The 6,102-nt window shown below is 36.8% G+C and overlaps 1 protein-coding gene across 1 annotated transcript in view; it reads right to left on the reverse strand.

Annotated features, from left to right (window-relative positions):
- The window catches only part of LOC121856855, a gene marked incomplete in the record, with an annotated part of 153,543 nt that extends 148,722 nt beyond the window's left edge, over positions 1-4,821 (reverse strand). Inside the window, 1 exon segment of the mRNA XM_042352631.1 lies at positions 4,720-4,821.
- Positions 4,822-6,102: the final 1,281 nt, after the last annotated feature.

Here is a 6,102-nt window from a genome sequence, read left to right on the forward strand (position 1 = left end):
GTAAAAAATATGGTAATGTCTGAGAACACCACTACCACCAGAAGAAGTTGTTCAATTTTGTTAATTTTTTCCACAGATGTTCCTACCATTATAAAAGAGGCGACATTTACTAAAACCTAATAAAACCTGACCTAACCAACCAAAAAAAAAAAAAAAACGCTACTAATGCCATTTACCATGAGTGCATTCTGATTGGCTAATTATCCATTACAGGTTGTACCTCTCTAGTCCGGCATTCTGTGGTCCGGAAACTCCCGTGGTCCGGAATACTTTAGTTTGTCCAATAGGTAGATAGGCAGTTTTTTTTTTTTATCTGAATTATTATTATTATTACAGGAGTATTACATTTTGCCCCTCAGGCCCCAATGTGGGTCAGTGAACCTATGCCCGGGTGGGCTAATCCCCTTAAAAAAAAAAAGCCGCGGGAAATTAAGATTTGTTTACATACGGCAGTTCGGCTGCTCTCTCTCTCTCTCTCTGCTTGTCTATACAGAGTACAACATTTAACCCTTCATTATATATGAGCAGTAAATAAGTGTTGCTTTCATATTCTTATGTAGAGTAATGACGATATGTTTTCACATGTGCGCACTTACATACGCGCAGCCTCACTGTTTTTTAACCTTAAAGGTTAGCTACTTATATTGTTCCATTTATTAACATTAAACAACATTACAGGTACTTCAAACAACCATATTAATTTTTTTTACATTAATTTTACTACTGCTAAAATCAGGGTCTTATTTTCTTCAGTTTTATATGTAGAACCAATCAGTCACTGGTTTTGTAAGCTTTAACATAAACAATGCCGGCAGCCGTCTCGTCTCCTCAAATATTCCACGTATTATTAATAAATTGCATTGTTAATTTTGCACACACAAACATTAATTCAATAAAAACAAATTCAGAAACATTAATTAAAATATATATGAACAGTAAATAAGTGTTGCTTTCATATTCTGATGTAATGTAATGACGATATGTTTTCACGTGTGCACACTTACATACGCGATCTCTCTTTTTTTCTTTACCATTATCGTTAGCTACTTTTATTGTTCCATTTATTAACACGAAATAACATTACTTAAAACAACCATATTAATTTTACTACAGCTACAGCCAAGGTCTTATTTTCTTCAGTTTTATATGTAGAACCAGTCAGTCACTGGTTTTGTAATCAACATAAACAGTGCTGTGTCATATCCTCGTGTGTTTTAATATTCTACGTATTATTAATGAATTGTATTGCTCATTTTGCACACATAAACATTAATTCATTAAAAAAGACATTCAGTAATAAACAATAATGAATCTTTTGTACATAAGAGAAATGACGCTGTTTACACGATTATGCACGTCGTCTGCATGTTGGCGGGCCGTTCAAACCCGTCGAAATTCAAGTTTCTGCCGTCAAAATTTTTATTTATTTATTTTTTGTGTGTTCCAATAAAATACGTTAAGAATTAAAAACTCGCGAAATTTGAGAAGCTACTATACGACATTTAACCCTTCAATAAATCTTCAAAGAGACCATGATGCAGAGAAAGTGGTGCTAGTGCTTCCAGGCATAAGCACAAGTCACTATCTATCCAGGAAAAGGGTGAATTTCCATGGTCAGGCACCGGTCAGGTCCCGAGGTTGCCGGACTAGAGAGGTACAACCTGTACTAGCAAACAAAACGGCAAAATATCCACTGCGTTCATTTTTTATGGAGATGTTGTTTGGATGATAGTAGTAAAATAGAAACAACAATGCACAGGCTAGGAAGTTAGGTGAGGTCAAGTTATGTTAGGCAAGGTTCTAATAGGTACTGCGCATTGTCACTCTGATTTGATTAGCCAATCAAGAGTGCACTCACAGTAAAATAGCGTTAGTAGAAATTTGGCCAATCACGGCAAAATATCCACTAAATAAATTGAAAAGTTGTCATACCGTTTATACAGTATTACTTATTATCACGGCAGTGAATATTTTGCCACGAGTGCCATCTCCATAAAAAATGAACGAAGTGGATATTTTGCCGTTTTGCTTGCCGGTAAAGGATAATTAGCCAATCAGAATGCACTCACGGTAAAATAGCATTAGTCGGAACTTAACCGGTCACGGCAAAATATCCACTGCGTATTATCATCCAGAGAACATCTGTGGAAGCAGTTAGTGCTAATATGGAGGACTTCAGTCAATGAGTTACAGTATTTCTTTTAATGTTTATATTCTTACTATATTTTCATCAGTGAGTTCTGATATAATAATCATTTTTGTGGAAATTGCATCATTTGGTAAATATTTAGACGAATAGGTGCGCACTACTGTACTTTGCTTGGTGAGAATTACATTTTGTCTTTTTCAGCGGTTACGTAGTAGTACTCAGCCAATCACATGCCGCGCAAGCTCTGTACAGTTCCTCCCCGACTTACGACCTGCCTCAGTCGTACCAAAATTGTCAAATTACGTATTTTCGAGTCCCAACATACAGTGATTGCGCTGTGTACTGACAACATTTTTGCTTGTAATTTCCTTTAAAATGGCTGGCAAGCTTAAAAGTGAGAGTTTTGTGGTGCTGAGAAGAAAAAGAGACCCATTTTAGATTTTCTATGTATTATTTAAGCATTTTCGACTTATGACCAATTCGACTTACGACCTGGATTTGGGTCCCTAACCCTGTCGTAAATCGGGAAGGAGCTGTATATGGACATTATTTATGAATGTCGGGGGAAAAACAATCTGACCCTTCAGTTTTTTACAGTTTAGGTTAGGTTAACTTGAACTTTTAAATATTCTTTTTAACACATTTGCCATTACTACGACAGTGTCAACTATAAAACACAATGAAATTGCTGCATTTTTATATTCGTTTTCTATGAAAAATCAGCAGGTAAATGATTTTGGGTTTAATTCGCGGTATATTTGGCCCAATCAAATTCTAGTTTTATTTTGGGTCTCTCATACTTCGAAATTCAAGTTCAGTAACTTCAGTTCCGCCTATGGCAGTCTGCGATGGATGTCACTTCAATTATATGGAGCTGATTGCAAGTTTTTAGGAAAAAGACGAAGAAACTGTAGCATTTTTTTCGATCGCATGGTGTTCTTCCAACCTCAGTAAAGTGTACTAAGAGCAAGACTGAACGTAAATAACGCAAAGACCAATATATGTGGCGTTGTGTAAGAATCCCAGAATGCAACGACGAACAAGAACAAGGCCAATAAGGTAAGAAATAGGTGATTCCATCATATGGTGAGAGTCAGTTAGGTTAGATTAGGTTAGGTTTTGGTTTTTATAGTGTTTTTTGGTGTATTTTGCCATGATTTTTTCTCGGAAAAAGTCCAACGAAAAAAATTCAAAAAAGAAAAGGCTAATTTCCCCCAGAAATGAAGGTCATATTTGGTCTAAACACACATAAATATATTTTTTACTTTCTAACAGAGAAAGGTGTGACAATGCAAATTTACCCTAATAGGTAAGGATTATCTCTTGAATTGGGTGTAAGTAATCTTGGGTACGACTTATCTCGTGAGTTGGGTACGAGATGACCTATGGAACGTCTACCAGCCTAAGCTGTAGAATCAAGAACAGGACTGGGCTTCAAAATAGCCCCTGACAGAATTATCAAGAACTGTGGAGGGATCCTACACTGGTCACTGGACTCCTTCCCTCGGCATGCCCACCTCTAGTGGGTGACCAATAGGTAAAGGTAAATAATGACGTAGAGTGAGGGGCGATATGATAGAGGTGTATAAATGGAAGTCAGAGCTTAACAAACGGGGCATTACAAAGGTACTCAAACTATCCAACCAGGAGCGACCTCGTAATAATGGTTTTACATTAGACAAATTTAGATTTAGACGCAAAATAAGTAAACATTGGTTTGGCGGTCCGACTAATTACCCAAATGTACCCAAATGTAGACAAATATAGCCGGAATGAAGTCAAATAATGGTCCTACATGAATAAATCGGACTGCTAATCACTTCTTGACTAGTATTTGGTGTCAAAAAGTCACAAAAAATTGGAAAACTTACTTTAATCTGAGTTAATAGATCGCGTGCATGTACCGACGGAGTGAGGAATTACCCAAATGTAGCCAAATGTAGCCGCAATGAAGTCAAATGATGGTCGTACAAGCGTAATTCGGGCTGTGAATCACTTCTCGATTATTATTTGGTGTCATAGTAAAAAAAATTGGTAAACTTAATTTAATCTGAGTTGTGTTGGGTTAGGTTAGGTTAGGTTAGATTAGGTTAGGTACATGCACTCGATCTATTAACTCAGATTAAATAAAGTTTACCAATTTTTTGTGACTTTGTGACACCAAATACTAGTCGAGAAGTGATTGGCAGTCCGATTTATTCATCTAGGACCATTAGTTGCCTTCATTGCGGCTACATTTGGGTACATTTGGGGAATTAGTCGGACCATTGGTTTGGAAATAGAGTAGTGGACGAGTGGAACAAGTTACCAAACATCATTAACTCGAATATGCTGGACAGCTTCAAACATAGGTTGGATGGATATATGAGCAATAGGGGTTGGGTGTAAACGGGACTGTCCAGTATGGGCCAATAGACCCGCTGCAGTTTCTTATGTTCTTATGACTACTTGGACCGTGAGCCTTGAATACACCTTAACCTAATGACCTACCGTTACCTTAATATGTATCTTTCTAATAACAACATGCAAGAAGCACTAATAGTGGTTTGTTAAAACTGAAGGCATCTTACCGCTTAATTATTAATGTCGTCATGCGAAAACTGTTAATCTACATCACTGTGAGGCTTTACGGTGTGGCTCACAGCCCGCCATGACCACAACATAAACTGTTCCAACAATACTATCAAGTACCCCAAGTATTTATTAATAACTCATTCTCCACTATTTATATACCTCTAAATTATTTGATATTAAGATTTTGTACATTAAGTATTAGCTCTAAATTAATGTGTTCAGTATTGATATAATACCTGGGTTTTATTTAATTTGTGAAGACTTATATATATTCTCGTTTTCATGTGTTTCTGAGGATATGAACTGATTAATGAGTCTTTTATCATGGTATATAACAAGACATATTATACTGTGTTCTGTAGCATTAATATGCAACTATGAATCTTTCACAACTACTTTATTATTAGCTTGATCTTTACCTGAATATTTAATTGTAAATACTATGTGTAAAGAGGTAAATAAAGCAAACAATGTATGCTAGGACAAGTACGGTTTACTTTTATCATCTTCCCCACTGATCAGCTCGTTGAGTCGTTAGCCGCTAGGTCGGTCACGTCTCTGTTACTGGCAAGTACTGATAATGAGCATGCACTGGCTTCTGAATGTATCTGAACCTAGGGTTGCCATATCTGAACATTAAAACAAGAGGACGCTCCCGAAGACATCCCCCGCCCGGCACACACAGGCTAATGTACAACACACGTGGTATAGAAATCTTAAAAAAAAAAAAAAATTACCTTTGCTTAAGGCTGAATATCTTCATTCCCTTAGCTGCAGTCTTCTTCCCCCACTGTGTGTGTGACTTGATGTGCCCATGCATACTTTTCTGTAGATCGGATCTTTTTCAGTATTGGCTGATTGGTCTTTAGAAAGGTATAGAAGTCACTGCAAGATGTTTCTCGGAAGTTGTACTGTCCAGTCAGAATGCCTTTCATTGTTTCAACACTCAATTTGTTCCTTTCCTTTTTCCATTGACTTTGCATCAGTGAAAAAACTCTTTCTACATTTGCATTGTGAGATGATAAAGCAAAGAAGAATTGTGCAATTCTTAGCAATTCTGAGTGGCATTCAATGTTCTTTGATTTTTCAAAGTATCTGGTCCACTTTTTATGTGTTGGCAGATTACTAAATTCTTCATCACTCTTGTAATTTTCCACAAACTGCTTCAGGTTACTAACTTGGTCAAAAAACTTCATCAACTTCTACCCCCTTATCAATCAAATATTTAACAGCTAAGTTGACAACACCGTACAGGCGTACAAGTGACTTATCAGCTGACGAAAACTGAACGAGATCTCTACGGTTTCCACCTCCCCTCTCTCGTCTCTCTCCCGTCATTACAGTTTCATGTTTTTTTTCCGTGGAGAAAACGATAGATG

Source organism: Homarus americanus, unplaced genomic scaffold (assembly GCF_018991925.1).
Source record: "Homarus americanus isolate GMGI-L3 unplaced genomic scaffold, GMGI_Hamer_2.0 scaffold1024, whole genome shotgun sequence".
Classification (NCBI taxonomy): domain Eukaryota; kingdom Metazoa; phylum Arthropoda; class Malacostraca; order Decapoda; family Nephropidae; genus Homarus; species Homarus americanus.